At 46.0% G+C, this 16,970-nt stretch overlaps 1 protein-coding gene and 1 non-coding gene across 3 annotated transcripts in view; both read left to right on the top strand.

The window, feature by feature from the left end:
• Prkce (protein kinase C epsilon) overlaps positions 1-16,970 on the top strand; it is a 500,560-nt gene that overhangs the window by 143,177 nt on the left and 340,413 nt on the right. The gene's annotated exons all lie outside the window — the stretch shown is intronic.
• On the top strand, positions 8,784-8,856 carry Trnan-guu. The gene has a single exon. It is a non-coding gene; the product is annotated as a tRNA-Asn (tRNA).

The raw sequence follows: 16,970 nt of genomic DNA, 5'->3' as shown, positions 1-16,970 counted from the left end.
CAGGCAGAATTCACCATGTGCAGAAAGAAGAGATCATTGTGGTATGTTAGCGCTTAAGGCAGTCAAAACTGAGGTGGGGGGGCTGGGGAGGCAAAGCACTTGCTTTGCAAGCACAAGGGCTTCAGTTGGAGCTCCAGCATCCACATGTAAAAAGCTGGGCAGAGTAGCACATGCTTATAACCCCAGAAGCTGGGATCAGGGTGAAGATGGGGGATCCCTGGAGATAGAGGCCAACCAGTCTAGTCCAGTTGGTAACCCCCAGGCTAATAAGAGACCTTGTCTCAGATGAGATAGATGATATTTCTGAGGACGAGACCAGAAATTAACCTGTGGCCCCCACATGCATGCATACCCACACGCATTCACACATGAACATGAGCACACACATACACAATACACGCACAGACAGACATGCACGCACATGTTAAATAACAAAACAAATGTCATGATCTATAGCTCAGAAAAGGTTTTGTAGGGGCTGGAGAGATGGTTCAGTGAGCAAGAGCACTTTTGTTGCTTGCAGAGGACAAGGATTTCGTTCCCATACCCACATGGACCAACCAACAACTACTGAAAACTCCAGTTCCAGGGCATCTGATGCCGTCTTCTAGCTGTCTTGGGCCCAGGCATACAGGTAGCACACATACAGACATGTAAACACTCACAATACACATACAATAAATATAAATAATTTTTTTTAAAGAAAGATATCTAAGCCAGTTTTAGAAGCTGGGTAAACGTTAGCTTTGGAGTGTCATCCCAGGCTGATGGAATGGCATGAGTAAAATCAAACTGAGTGAGTAGCAGCTGAGCCCTGATTCTAACACTGGTGTTTTGGAATTCATGAGCTGCCTACAGTTTTATGGAGAATGGGGTCCTGGCATGCAAGGCTTTAGAAGGCCTAGGCAATGATGGAAAAAGCCTGAAGCCAAAGAGTAGCTAGGACAATTTGGATTATTTTACAATGGCCACTTTCAGTGTTTCATTGGAGATTAGGTGTGAAGATGATCTCAGAGATGGATTTGGGAAAAAAAAAAAAAAAAAAAAAAAAAAAAACTACAGAAAGAGAAACAATTGGATAGCTGCTCCAGAGTCTAGGCAGAAGGGTCTGAACTCTACTCCCCGACACCCCGGCCCCATAGACACTCCATGATGGAGGCGTGCCGGGTCTGTGGGAGTGCAGGGGTAGGGTGGGGCTAGGAGGAGTCGGGTTGGGGTGGATGGAGAATGCTTCCCAGGCTTCCAGCTGGGTGAGTTCCAGATGAGAGCATGGGAGCATGGAGAGAGATGAACCTACCGTTTCAGGGCTGGGCAGAACATGCAGTTTCTGCAGCCTGAGAGGCACGAGACAGGGTGTGAGGTTTCCTGGAAAAGGAAGGAAAGTCTGAGGGAGGACAGCTCTCTGTCCACATGTTTCCTGGCTGGCAGCAATGGGTGGGGTGCTTAGTCTGAGGGAGGCTGTGAAGTCTGAGGGCGACGCCAAGAGCTGCTTCAGAAACCCAAGTCCCAAGTCCAAGCCTGCTGCTTATGTTGTCCCTTGGGTGGGGCCTCTCCTGTACCTCTTCTTCCCCTTCCGGGATGATAGGGTTAATTACATCGCACCCAGGCTGAGAGTAAAAGCGAATATCCTTTCCTTGAACCTAAGCCATGTTTTCACCTCCAGCCTCTAAGAATTCCAGACGCATCTTACAAAGGTAGCCTGGCATACTTAATGGCAGCATTCTTTCTTTCTTTCTTAGTAATACGCGAAGTAGTAGTCCACCTTACAGTGATGGGGTTGGGTGAACCAACTGTAATTAACGTGAGTATGTTTTGCGAGTCTCAACAGAGTGGACCATTACAAGGCCTGTGGCCGCTTGCCTCCCACCGAGGGCGAGGCTTTGTCTTCTGACATAATCCTCACCACAACAAACAAATTAAAATGTATTATGGCACAATTCGAAAAGCAAATGGCCCAAACCCTCCAGGGAATTCAAATTATTTCAGAATGCTCCACTCAACCCCCCCATTCACAGCCAGGGACTTGACAGATCTTTAGAAGCAGAAAGGGTTGATGCACACAGGCCTCCCTTTGTTTCCTCCATGGAATCCAGATATCAATGGACATAGAGCTAGATGCATGTACACCGTAGATACTAGAGCATGCCGTAAGTTTTCTAGGGTTGGGTTGGTCTGGGTTCTGTCCTCTGAACTCTAGCAGATTTTTTTTTCCTAGGATAATCTTGCCTATTACACAACAGTTTTAATCACAGGTTGGAGAGTATATCTCTATTTGGATAGAGGCTGATGCTGTTGTCTCGTCAACTGTTGACTGAGGAAGCCTTGCATGTGACATCATCTGTGAGGAACCTAGATCGGGACCAGATGGACAATGGTTCCAGTGATATTAGAAGTTGTAGCTGTGCACATACATGCTTATTTTGAACATCTAAGTTCAATAAAATATGTCTTGAGAGGTGGTGTTAGAATTCCCAACAGTGTTCCAAGATGATTTCAAAAGAAATTCAAAGTTTAAAATGGTCTAGACAGTGGTGATCTTGGAGGAACCATTTTTGATAAACAGCATGACCCCTCAAGAGATGTGTGAGTGTGTAGACACAAGACAGCAAGATTTGGTCTATACGCCCAGGGTTTGAATTGAATAAGATGCTCTTCTCATTTAACGTTGGCCATATTGCACTGCAAAATCATACATGGAAATTGAGTCCTGGGATACAAATGTTGGATACATGCTTTGGTTTCTGCTTAGCATTACAGGACCTGGCATTGTCCCTAAATACAGCTGAAGCTGAGTTTCCTGTGTCTATTTCCTGCTGGAATTTTGCCATGTGGACAGTGTGAGCTCCCCTTGGGCGTGGGTCCCCATTAGAAGGGAGCCTATGACATGCTTTTCCCGCTGGTATTGTCACAGATGGTGGAGAGGGGCAGCTCGCGTCCCTTTGGTCCTGCTCATCGTGTATGGCTTAAGAGAGCAGCAGTCTTAGCATGCTTTGAACTTTAATCCCTCCCTGGTCCCCAGCTGTAATTGGCTGCTAATATTTATTGATGAGTTGGAAGTGGTCAGCAAGTGTACTTAGGGCCATAAGGAGGGCTGGCTCCCTTGTTGTGGCTTATGGTCTATTTAGGTCAATGAAACAAATGTTTAGTAAATTGTTCCTGAAATGTTTTAATAACAGAGTTTATCCTACCCAAGTATTGTGTACACTGTAAATTTAGTTAATTTTATAAAATATATTTTTAGGTGGAGGGTCCAGTGAAATAGCCTGTCTGAACCGGCCAAGATTCTAGAGACTTGTTTTATGGGCAAAGCCGGGATTTAGACATCCTTGTCTTTGGCCAGCATTGGACCGAGCCTCACGTGTACTTTTTTGTAACACAGGGTTTCTCCCCTTTCTGTATGTGGTGTCTAGCTGCCCAGTCTGCCAGTGGCTGATCCTTCTGTGTCCCCTGTCCTGCAGCACCTCGGTCACTGTCCTGTCTAGTGGCTCCATGCCAGACTCCGGGGAGTGCTCTGTGTAAGTGCAGCCGCTCTTGGAGCAAACAGTTTGATACGCCAGAGCCAAGAGCTAGTGGGGTGTTAGAGGAGCACCCCCACCCTAGCCTGATATCAGCGACTAAACACGGCTGTTGGCTATTCTAAAAGCCTTCTAGGGTGAGAGCCCATAGCATCATGGGACAAGGCAAGCCAGAAAAAGCATGTCCTGTTCAGGACCAGCCCCTCCTACATTATGTTGTTGCCTGGGGGAGGGGGAGTTTAGGAATAGGACTGAGCCCTGGGGAAGCCTCTGCAGGTTGCTCCTAGAAACCCATCAGCTGCTGGATTTTAGAGTAGGTGGGAGGGGAAGGGAACATGGCTGTCCTTGTATCAGGAGAGGGGGTAGGCAGAGAGGCAGAGTGGGGAGGGAGAGGGAGGATAGGGAGAGAGAGAGGTGGAGGAGAGAGAGAGAGAGAGAGAGAGAGAGAGAGAGAGGGAGAGGGAGAGGGAGAGGGAGAGGGAGAGGGAGAGGGAGAGGGAGGGAGAGAGGGAGGGAGGGAGGGAGGGAGGGAGGAAGAGAGATCTCACTTTTAGTCTTCCTAAGTACCAGGAAATATAGAGGCTGAGGGGCTCAACTCTGTGGATTTGGGCTTCACAATATTTGTATGGAAATTGGAGGTAGAGGAAGGCCAACCAAGAACCCAACTGGAATATTTAAAAAGCTTTATCTGTTCATTTCCTTCAGGCAAACAAATTTGAAAGCCTTTTAAAGACCATTCACATACGTTTATCAACTGTTTTTGAGCATCCACTGTGTGTCCTGCCTTACTGAGAAGAGAATTGACAATTCTAGGAACTCTTTCTAGAATGAGGCTGTATGTGTGGAAACAAAGGAAGATACCCACCCACACCCACAACCCCCACACACACAGCGCACCAACCCAAGTCAGAAGCCCAGTACTTGGAATAGCTGAGCCAAAAATATCTTGTTCTTGTTCTTTTTAGATACTGTTCTGAACACTAATTTATCTAATCTTCCCACAACTCTATGCATTAGACATGATTATGATCGTTAATTTTTAGACAGAAGGTAGAGATGTACCAAGGGTAAGTAACTTGCCCAATATCACCCAGCTGGATTCCAAGGCAGGGTAGCATTATGTTTCTGTTCTCTGATGCTATACATGAGACCTGCTATGAAACTTTAAGTCTGGTGAGAGCTAGTTACACAATCAGAGATGCGTCTGCCCTTCTTCATCAAGGTCTGTGTTCCTTCATCCCCACTCACAAAATGTGCAGTGATGTTGTTTACTTGTGCCAACTCTTGACTTTTCTGCTTCCTGGGACCATGACTTCTGGAGAATAAGAGAAAGTCCTGGAACACAGGACCTGTCAATGAAAGATGCTCAAAGAGAGCTGTTGGGAAACAGGTGTGTGTGTGTGTGTGTGTGTGTGTGTGTGTGTGTGTGTGTGTGTGTGTGTGAGAGAGAGAGAGAGAGAGAGAGAGAGAGAGAGAGAGAGAGAGAGAGACCGAGACCTTACTGATCCCTGTCACAACTCTGCTGAAGTACAAAGAAAGAAAGGACCATTGGAGAGCTTGCCTAAGGTTTCACAGCCATCTGGTGGGTCTCTGTCCGTGCACCTGAACTCTGCTCTAATGAGAAGATGCTTATTGACTTGAACTTCAGGGCTAGCTTGAGATGCAAGCATTTTGGGTTCCATGGAGGTGAGACTGGGACACTTATGCCAGCCTGCAAAGCCATATGCACATCCTTGAAAGAGAATCCCTAGGAGAGTTTGGCTCTGTGGCTCCTGCCCCAGCTCAGTGAGATCATGTATTTGAGAGATCTTATGAGCAAGAACCTAAAGAACAGCACTGTTCTCCTCCATTGTCAGCCCAAGCTCACCTTCACTTTCACTTCCTGCTGCAGCTTGGCTGTGGACATGGAAGACATGCTCCCTTGCTCAGGGCAGTTGGCTTGTTCTTAGAAGCCACACATCTTACAAGGCTGATCTCAGGTCTCCTCACTCAGGATGCTCCTAGTCAGGCCAGCCAATCACGCTTGCTCCCTCTCTGATCTTATGATGGACTTCTTACTGCTGCTCAGTGGCCAAGAAACTACCCTGGTACCCCAAGTAAACACGATAGATATCTGGCTAGTAAGGAGTGGGTCTCCAGTTCTTTCTCTGCTATCACATTCATTGTGTCTTTGACCAGTGCCAGGGAAGGGCACATGGCAGGCATAGCTTATGTACCTGGTTTGCTGATATTTGTAAGCTTGGAGGCCAGAGAAACAGAACAGTTACAAATCATTAGGGGGATCCTGTTCCTGTCATCTCTGATGGAACATCACAACCAACACTAACAACCGTAAGGAACTGTTATTCCCTGGGTGTCCGACTTTTCACATCATTAGAGGAAACTCAACAGGTGCTGTCAGAGTGTCAATTTAGCAATTATCACTCCTCCCTGGCTTCCTGTTTGCTTACCGTCTGGAGAAGGTGAAGTCTCCAAATGCAGGCAGCTCTCCCTCCCTCCCTGAGCCAGCTGCCAGGGAGATGCTGGCTGGGAGCTCCCACGGTGTGTGTGTGTGTGTGTGTGTGTGTGTGTGTGTGTGTGTGTGTGTGTGTGTGTGTGTGTGTATCTCTGTGTATCTCTGTGTAGTCTTAGTTGGGAGGAACCCTCACATTGTGTATCTCTGTTGGGGGAGATCTCACAGTGTGTGTGTGTGTGTGTGTGTGTGTGTGTGGTGGGGAGCCGTAAGGACTGTAGATGTACCTAGCCCACCAAGATGAAGAGGTCCTCAGGGCTGCCAAGGTTGCTTTTGTGTTAGATAGAAAAGTGTAATTTTAGGGCTGGGAGCTGTGGAGCTAGCTCATTTCAGGATGAGCGATCTGAGGGGAAGCATCTTTCATCCATCACTAATTACAAGCAAGGCTGGATGAGATCCTGACTCCCTTGTTCTTAGCTTCATGTTTATTCCTACCTAGGCCTGGATGGCATGAGTTGAGTGGTCATTTAGATGCCTCTTTTCATATCCCCCTCCTCATGCCAGACCAGTTCTCCTAAGTGAGTCCTCTATCCGTTTCAGTCTTCCCACAAGCTAGTACTTGGCAGTCCTTAATTGTTCTCTTTGTGATGTGTGTGGGCATGGGACTGATAAGCCAGCCTCTGGAGGGGAAAGGATTTGGGCTAGATCGCATCTAGGACTAACAGGAAGGACAGGGACCTTCGTCCTAACCTGGAAACTCTAGAGGCATTTACCCAGGTCTCCTGGGATCAAGAAGTGTGTGAGTTGAGTGACCTGTCCTGCTTTGTCATCCTGAAGCAGGACTACTGGTAATTAGGTGTCATTCAGAATTGTTTTTGATACGAATGGCCACCTAGAAGGTGACCTTGAGGAGCGTTGTGAGGGAAGGCTGGGTGGGGCGGAAGGCACCGTGACTGAGGGGTGATGTCTTCCAGGAGCACTAGACGTGCAGCCCTGCACAGATGGACTCGCCACGAAGTCTGTTAGCAACAATTCCCTTCTGAAGCCATTCCATTGTTAGGTTTGGGGGAATGGAAAAACCCCAAAGAGCAGCATCTTGAAGAAGATAAAAGTCTGGGTGGGAGCCCAGGGAAGACAAGATGGAGATGGACAGAGATCGTCAGACCAGTGGCGGCCTGAGTCTTTGGTCTGAGTCTCACTGTCCAAGATAGAGGCATCTCTGTGGATGAAAGGATTAGCAAATATGTCTTTCGTTTTATGTGTGTGTATGCCTGAGTGTACATATATGAACAACATGCATGCAAATCATAGAGGTCAGAAGAGGGTGCTGGATCCCCTGGCACTGAAATTATAGGTGTTGTGATCCACCATGTGGAGCCTTGGAACTGAATCCAGGTCCCCTGGAAGAATAGTAAGCATCCTCAACCCCTGAGCGATCTCTCAATCACCTAGAAAAGAATTATTTTATTTATTTATTGTTGTGGGGTGTGCGTGCGTGCGTGCGTGCGTGTGCGCCCATGTAGAGGTCAGAGGACAACTTTTAGGAGTTGATTTTCTCCTTCCACCATAGGTCTCAGGGGTCAAACTCCTGTTACCATGCTCACAAGACAAAGCAAGCACTTTTACCCACTGGGCTATATTGCCAGCCTAAGAAAAGGATTATTTTTAAAAAATATTTTATTAATATTTTAAAATTCATTAATATCAATATGTTTGGTTCAAATCCACCTCCCATTCCATTCCTCCTGGATCCCCCTATTACTTTTCCCTCCCAACTTTTTGTTTTTGTCTTTCTCTATTTAAAAAAAATATATGTATACCCTCTGAGTTTATTTAGTGCTAGCCCTATGTGCACGGATGTGGGGCAGTGTATGAGAACACAGGTAGCCTCTTGAGGCCTGAGTCCCTGAAGAAAACGGACTCCTCTTTTCCAAATTGCCATCAACTCCAATAGTTTCCCAAGTAGGCATGGGATTTCATGAGCCTCTCCCTCTTCCGAGCTGGGATTTTGCCTGGCTTGATCTTGTACAAGTCTTCCTTGTGTAGTCCCAGCCTCTGCGAGTTCATGTGTGCAACTGTGACGTCACATCTGACAAATACTGTTTCACAGTAGACATCTCCTCCCTCTGGGTCTTACAGTATTTCCATCTCCATCTTCCACAATGATCCCTGAGTCTTCGGGTGGGGAGAAGGAGGCAGGGCATATGTGATAGAGATGCCCCCACTTAAAGCTGAGTACTCCACAGATTCTAATTTTCTACAGGTTTACAGGTTATGAGTCTCTGTATCAATTGCCATTTATGGCAAAAAAAAAAAAAAGCTTCTCAGATCAGGGTTGAGAGATGCACTAATCTGTGGGTGTAAATATAAGAAAGGGGGCAGTTTATTACTATGTCCATTTAGCAGAATAATAGTACTAGGTTCTCCTCTAATGCTTGTGACGTAGCCAGCTGGGTTTTTGGCCCCAGACACTGGTTTGTCTTGTGATGCAGGCTTTAAACCTAATCAGAAAGTGGCTACTTCAATAACATTTATGTCACTATTACATCATTGGACATTATCTTGCCAGGGATTATGTTACCGTATGTCACGGAGCTCACAGCTTGGTAAGACTGTTGGTCAATTTTCTCCCCTTGTAGCATGCGAAGAACCTTCCATAACTATTAAAGCTAGCCTGTATGGTCAGTACTAGCTTGATTTCTCTATGTCCTATGATTCAGCTGTGTGGTCCCTTTGTAGAGAGGCTTTTCTGTGTCCCACTCCATCCTGCAACAGGCTTCCAAATAATCACTCAGAGGCTTATATTAATTATAAATGCCTGGATAGCTCAGTCGGTAAAGTATGAGACTGTTATTCTCAGAGTAGTGGGTTCGAGCCCCACTTTGGGCGCCAGCATGAACTCTAATTGTTCTTAATAAAAACCCAGATCCAGATATTAGGGTAAATGCTGAAAGATCAGAGAGACAAAGGAACAAGCCACAGCCACCTCTCACATTACCAACTCCTCAGCTGAAAGGAAGTGAGCTCCTGTCTCGACGAGTCCTCAGACTGAAAGGCTGAATCCTGTCTCCACCCACACTTTATGTTCCTGTCTCTATCTCCCTAGTGCTGGGATTAAAGATGTGAGCAATAGGATCTTACTGCCAAGTTCTGGAGGGTATCCAAGAGCAATGGCAATAGCCCATAATATTTTAGGGGCAGAGTCAATAGGACCCCACTAAAGAACAACTTGCAAAGAAGTAATCCATACCTGGCACTGGGCTTTTTATCTGATAGACTATGGTGTCTTGGGGAGGCATTATCCACCCACATTATAGGGTAACTATTTTAACTCCTTAAATGTATGTATGTATATGTATTTTAGGAAGGTCATATAGTAGTAGGTTTCCATATGTCATGTTCAAAGGTCTTTAGTATTGGTTATCCTGCCCTATACTCTCTTCTCTGTCTTATTCTTCCTATTCCATTTCCCCCTTCATACAACTTGTGTTCTTTCCTCTTTGCTCTGAACCCTGACACCCTTGGTTCCTGCCCTCTGTGGGCACTCCAGTTTGAAAGCACACATTTAAAGCTTCAAAGCTAGGGTTGGGGATTTAGCTCAGTGGTAGAGTGCTTGCATAGCATGCGCAAGGCCCTGGGTTCGGTCCTCAGCTCTGGAAAAAAAAAAAAACTTCAAAGCTAGTGTCCACATATGAGAAAAGACATGCAACATTTGTCTTTCTGGATCTGGGTTACCTCCTTCAGAATGAGTATTCTACTCGATTCATTTACCTGGGAATTTCATGAGTTCATTTTTTTTTTCACAACTGAATAACATTCCATTGTGTATCTGAATCATATTTTCATTATCCATTCTTCAATGGATGGACATCTTGGTTGTTTCCATCCAATGGCTACTGTGAATAGAACAGCAATGAATATGGATGAGCAAGTATCTCAGTAGTAGGATACAGAGTCCTTGGGACTATGCCCAGGAGTGGTATTGCTGGATCATATGGTAAGTCTATTTCTAGCTTCTTGAGGAACCTCCACACTGATTTCCCCAGTGGCTGCACCAGTTGGCACTCCTACCAACAGTGACTTAAGTGGTCCCCTTTCTCCCTGTCCATGCCAGCATTTGCTGTTCTTCGTTTGCCTGACCTTTGCCATTCTGACTGGGGTGAGATGAAATCTCAAAGTAGTTTTAATTTGCATTTCCCTGATGGCTAAAGATGTTGAACATTTGAAAAAAAAACATGCTTGGCCATTTGCAGTTAATCTTGTGAGAACTCTGTTTAGTTTCATGCCCCAGTTTTCGAATTTTTTTTCATGGTGTTGGTTGTTTCAGTTCTTTCCATAGTCTAAACACCAACCCTCTCTCAGATGTGTAGCTGGTAAAGATTTTTTCCATTCTGTAGGACGCCTCTTTACTTGAATGATGGTGTCTTTTGCTGTATGAAAGCTTTTTTTAGTTCAAGAGGTCCCATTTGTCCATTGTTGATCTTAATGCTACAGGGTCCTTTCCAGAAAGTTCTTTCCCATGTTTATAAGTTGAATCATATTCCCTGCTTCATCCTCTAACAGAGTCAGGTTATCGGCCCTTATATTGAGATCCCTGGTCCATTTGGAGTTATGTTCAGGGTGAGGGATAATAATTGAATTTCAATCTTCTGCATGCAACTGCAATTTGACCCGCACCATTTATCGAAGATGCTCTCTGAGAAACGTATTATTAAAGGGCATTTTAAAAGTAGTACAGTGACTGCCAAATATGGAAAATAAATGCATGGTTAAGATTTCATTAGTTTATTTATGAATGGGGGACCTGGCTCTAGGAAGAACTGAATGTACATAGGCAGGCCATCAGGACTGTGGAAGCAAGTCAACAATTAGATGCAGAATTGATCAATATCCATAAGCTTCTCTGTTGGACATAGTTTGTGCTTCTAGTATCTGTACTTGGCCTTGTTTACAGCATTCTTTTCCTCACAGAGCTATAAAATGACCCAAAGAAAGCAAGCATGGGATAACACAGAGATTTGCGCTGGATGGAATGCCGTTAACATTTTTGTCCATTTCCAAGTCTCATAATTTTTTTTGTGTGTGATAAGACGCAGTTGCAGATACATGAAGAGAATACAGCTGCTTGCTCCTAAGGAAAGCCCCTAAAAGTCATCATGGATGCACTTGCTTAGACCCGATGGCCAGAAGTTAGTCACATGGCCATCCTAGGTTGTGAGGGTGGTTAGGAAATGTGGGGTGCATGTGTTCTGTTCTGTAGGGGAGCATTGACATTGAGTGCATCCAGTAGCCTCTGCCTCAGTCTTCTGTGGTTGATGCAGCCGTATTTTTGGGTTAAAGACAATGAGAGATAACTAGAGTATGTCAGGTGACCCGCAGTAGATCTATACAGTGGAATATGGTATAGCCCTTAAAATGAAGCAAGGGTGTATGTACTGACAGAAGGCTGTCCAAGATCAGTGTGCGCCAGAGTTCTCACACACAGCGTGTGTATAGAAAGCTATTTAGGTTTGGGAAAAAAGGTGAATATGCTTATTAATGTGTAGATTGTCACTGAAAAGGGAAAAAAAAAAAAGGAATAGTAGTCTCTGGGTAACTGAGGTCCAGAGAAGGGAGGGAGATTGTCTAACCTTGCAGTAAATTTGTTTTATGTTCTCTTTGAATTGTGATCATGCTCATGTGTTCTCAGTTGTTGATCAAACAAAATAAAATGAAATAAAAGTCACCATCTCTGTGTGACTAAGGAAACTCGGAATTGGCCTGAGTCTGGAGAGGAGGTACAGCTTCTAAATTGTTCAAAACAGATTGCCCAATTGTGGGGGAGAGGAGTGTGGATTCTTACAATAACAACATATGGGAGGGAATTATTTCCCTGAATTCCCTGAACTCTTCTGTGATTTCTGAATTTCAAACCACATATATCGACGTGTTTTAAACACTTAATAATATCATTTTAATTTTATTACTCTGTGTGTGTGTGTGTATAGGCATGTGTGTGTGTGTGTGTGTGTGTAAATGCACACATCAAGGCCAAAGGTTGGTGTTGAGTGTCTTTTTCAAGTGCTTTCCGCTTTTTTTTTGAGACAGGGTCTCTCGGTGAATCCAGCTGATCAAGAAGCCCTAAGCATCCTCCTGGTTCTACCTCTCTCTCTCTCTGTGTTGAGATTGCAGATGTGTGCCATCATACTCAGTTCACTTTCATGTGAACTCATGTCCTCATCCGTGTGCAACAAGCCCTTTACCTACCATACCATTTCTACAAACTCCTTAGTAATATCTTTAAACATTAAATACAAAGTTAATCCTGATGGTGACTATTACAGATAAAATTCACACCTCCACACATGGAGCCTCCTTCTGTTTATTTATTTACCCATTCATTCCTTTGTTCGGCCCTTCATTGGTTCCCATCTGGTGATTCAGCCATAGGGAAAGATCTTAAACCAATTTGTAGTCATTTCATCTTAGAGTGGGAAGAAAAAGGGCCAGCAGACCGACCGGGCTTTGGTCTCGGCCTCCACCCCAAGAAGCAGTGACTGTTACTGTGTCCCAGGCCACTGAGTGAGGAGTCCGCATTTGTAAATGAGGTTAGCAGCACTGTCCTACATGCCCTACAGCAGCATTCTGGGGGGGGTGGGGGGTGGAGAAGTACTGCCAGGGCTTCCGAAAAGATGCAAAGCATCATTCAGTTACAAAGGGTTGTTTCCAGAGAGAAAGGAGGCCCTGGTTTGGGAAACTCTCTTCTGGCCAGCAGAAGGGCAGTTTGAAATGTAAAGAAGAAATTGGAATTGTTGATGTTGACCTGTGAACTGATGAAAACATGATGTAGGGAGCATTGGATATGGTGGGCCGTATAGGAGGCCAAAGTCTGTGATTGCAAAGAGCTAAAGCCTGTGGTTGTGACTGCCCTCTTACCTCCAGGAGGACTTCAGGCATGACGGCACCCCTGTGTGCCTGGAGTCTGCTCCTGGACCACGTGGGCAGTGTTAGTGGTGTTGTGAGGATTCAGTGTGTTAGTGGATGTAAAACATTCACGAGAGCAGTGCCTGGCCTGGAGGCCAGGAAGTTATAGTAACGGTGTCTAATCAGTAGGTTGTGGAAGTTAAAGGTGCCATTGACCTTTAAAGCACCCAGCGTGGGAACAACCACGCAGGTAGGTGGTGTCATGGGAGTCCATGTAGAATTGTTAATGGCATTTTTCTCTGTTCTTGTTTAACCTGCAGTTTAGTGGAGGGGAGAACCCTGGGAAGCCATATGCTCTAGCGAGCCATAGTGTCCTGATCGAATGCTTCAACATCGAGTGTATGTATTAGAGTTAGGGAGCCTTGTTAGTGTGAGAAGTTTTTAAGCTGGATTTTTTTAAAAAATGAAAATACAGAAAAGACAAGACTGGAAGAAAACGGCCACTGAAATTCCATTTCTAGGATTTCCTGGCTCTGCCGACAGCCTAGGAATGAGCCCTGTTTGCGTTGGGGTTAATATGTGTTTATAATTGAGTTCCAGGATTCAGAACTCCAGGGAGTTCTGCATGACCTCACCACTGCATTAATCACCAGCCAGGAAGCCGCACACCTTCCTTCTGCGCTTACCTAACTGGACTCTCCAAGGGCCAGGGATGGGCTCACTGGCTTCTCTTGGCCAAGGCCTTCCTGGCCACGGTTTATAGTTTTGTTTTTGTTTTGTTTTGTTTTTTAGGACCTTAAAGTGACTGGGTGAGTGCATTAGCAGGGAAGGGCAGGCCGGGGTTAATGGCTACGGGCAGATGGCTCTCTATCGAAATTTTCTGGTAAGAAGCAGATGCAGATGCTAATGAAGGGTCATGTCTCTGAGCAGCCGTGACAGAGAGAGATTCTTTCTGCTTTCTCCTTGCTTTCTAGCCTCATGCCCAGCCCCTTTCTAGATACTATGTGGTCCCTGAGAATATACAGCTGGAGGAAACCCAAGGGCCAGCTCTCCTTCACACAAAGAGAAGATAGAGGTCCGCTGAGGGTCAAAGAGGCGACCCTGAGACTCAAGCTCCAATCCTAATTGTCACATATGACAGCTGGGGGAAGAATATAGGCCTAATAGGCACTCCATCATGGCCTATCCCCATTCTCCCCTTCAGAGTAGAAATAACCTACGGGCCATCTATCAGGACCCACTGATAGAACATAAAAGCACCCAACAGCACGGTGTTCTAGAATGCCTGTGTGGGTTGACGGCATCAATACAGACACAGCTCGGATGGGCGGAGTGTTTGTAAAATCGAAACCTCCAAGAACATGGACAGTAAGTTAAAACAAAACAAAACAACAAGGAGAGTCTGTGTGTGTCCAACATGAGTCATAAATAAATTAACTTTTATCAGGCAACAGAGCCTGGGGCAGGGTGATCAGAGACAGCTTGGACTGAGAATGAGTAAGGGAAACGGAGTGGGGGGGGGGGTGGATTTCAAGTTAGAGTGGCCTAGAGGACAACCACGTGCAGGCCTCAGCTGGGACCCTAGAAAGACTGTGGGGCCCAGGGAGGAAGAATCTCCAGACCTCTCACCCCCTGTGCACACTGGTTCTGAGCAAGTCTGAGGATTGTGCCCAGCCTGTCTCCCATGTCTTCACCATGGTAGAATTACCCTCTGGTATGATTTGGTCCCCTATCCAGAAGTTCATTGCCATGTAAGAAGGTACTAATTTTATAAGAGGATTATGTAGGAAATCTGATACCCCCTTTGGTTCCTCCTTGGTGGTTCAGGGTCAATAACATGATTTTTATAGTGTTTACCAACGAACGCATTTGGCAAAATGCTGGTCCTAGAGAGCAGCATGCTCTTTGAGCTATGACCATGGCAGGTTGGCTGCGGTTCGAGGATGTTCTGAATCTTCCATTCTCCTCTGTGGCTCTGGTGTGTCCCGGCCCTGCCATCCTCTTACTTGACTCATCTTCGTAGTACACTATGTGCATGTTTGCATGTCTGTTCATGCATGTGTGCCCTATGTGTGTCTATGTTCCTCTGTGGATGTGAGCATGTGTGCATGTGTGCATGTGTCAGTGGAAGCCAAAGGTTCACATCTCTTCCCATGCTGTCTACCATATTTTGTACAGATAGTCTCTCATTGACCCTCCAGGGAGCTCACTGGTTCCGCTGTCCTGGCTGGCCAGCAAACTCTAAAGAGCTAGTGGTTCCTGCCCCTTGAGTGCTGGGGTTGTGGGTGCGCACGGCCGGTCCTGGCTCTTTATGTGGGGTGGTGGGTATCTGAACTCAGGTCCTGATGCTGCTCTCATGGCAAGTACTGTACCAACTGAGCCATCTCCTCAACCCTGGTAGTCATTGCTGTTCACTTTTCCTCCTCCGTGTGTGTGTGTGTGTGTGTGTGTGTGTGTGTCTGTGTGTGTGTCTGTGTGTGTATATGTGTGTGTGTTTGTGTATGTGTGTGTATTTGTGTGTGTGTGTGTGTCTGTCTGTGTATATGTGTGTGTGTTTGTGTGTATGTGTGTGTGTATGTGTGTGTGTGTTGTGTGTGTGTGTGTGTGTGTGTGTGTGTGTGTGTGTGTGTTTAATCCCCAAATGCTTTGTGCAATCGTGTCTGGTTCTGCTCCTGCCAGTTGATGTGTAGGTGGGCTTTGGTCAACCATCAATCAGGTCTCAGTTTCCAGGGACCACCTTTCTGATACACAGTCCCGCTGGGGTTAGAGCTGCCCATGCCTGAGAACTGAGGCAAAGCTCATCTCAGAGCCTCTCATCTGCCCGTTTGCTCTTCCCTCCTGTTGGTCTTTATTCGTCCGTGTGCTACTGTTACGGTGGGCCGACACTGTATAATGGAGAGGCTCGATTGAGGCCCTTCCTGGTGAGTGCCACTTGAGGAGTCTGCTTTGGGGTGCTGTTTACCTTTGCTCTGAGCCCCAAACCAACTCTGAGTGTGGAAGGATGGTTGCTTCAAATGACCAAGCTGAACTCTATTTCTGCACCATATCCTGGAGGACAGTCAGGTTTAAGGATTTGGAGCTATCCTGATGCTCTGGTCCTTGGGAAGTTGATGGATGCCTCTCTTTGGGGATGAGAGCACATGGCCTTCCTCCGGGTCTCCATGGGGGTCACCTGATGCTCAGAGGCATCCTTGCCTCTCTGTGTCTCATGATGAGATGGCAGCAGTCTTGTTCTGTCTGGACTCCACACTTCTGGTCTTGTTTCAATTATTCTCTCTTTCCCTATCTTTGCATTCCCACCATACTTGGACTCTAATTACTTCCCAGGTGCCAGACCCTTGTCTTTGGACCATTTGGCTTTCTGTGATTCTCCCCAACATCCCCACTCCTTGTCCCCATGGCCACCCGAGCACTCTTCCCTAGCTGGAATGTCAGCCAGATGGTCCCTTCCTGTCTTCTAGTGTCTGTCTTCTCTACAAAATATTTCCATTAAAACCCCGTTTCCTGATCCAGAGAGGCCAAGCCAACCCCAGGCATGAGTGAACTGTGGGTTTAATCCCTTCCAGAGACTCTTTCTAAAAAGATGGTTCTCTATGGAGGAGGAGTGTGAGATTCCACAGGGCAGGGGGGCAGTTCTTGCAATCACCTTTCTGAACTTTTGAGACAGTATTTCTGAAAAGCCATAGAAAGCTGGGGCATTTTTTTTTCCTTGTAAAGAAATGACTCAAGCCTGGATACTTAGGAGGCTAAGTTGAGAGGATTGCTAGGTCAGAGTCTGCCTGATTTACAGAAGGAGTTCAAAGCTACCATGGGTGCAACTTAGTGAGAATCTGTCTTGAAATTTAAAAAAATAAATAAAGATGAAAAGAGTGTTAGGTAGAGTGCTTACATGTCACAAAAATCAAAAACAAAGCAAAACAAACAAACCCAACAGTCTCAAGCGGGAGACGGCTCCTTCGCTAAGTGTTTGGTCTGCAAACCTGAGAACCCCAGTTCCGATCCCCATCACCCCTGTAAAAAGCCAGGCACAGCCACACATCTCAGATGCTGGTGCTGAGGAGGGAGAAACGGGTGGATCTCTGAAGTTCACTGGCCAGCCA

The sequence above is a fragment of the Peromyscus leucopus genome, chromosome 22 (genome assembly GCF_004664715.2).
Source record: "Peromyscus leucopus breed LL Stock chromosome 22, UCI_PerLeu_2.1, whole genome shotgun sequence".
Lineage (NCBI taxonomy): Eukaryota > Metazoa > Chordata > Mammalia > Rodentia > Cricetidae > Peromyscus > Peromyscus leucopus.
The sequence above is the reverse complement of the archived record's forward strand: the minus strand, read 5'-3'. Positions and strand labels throughout refer to the sequence as shown.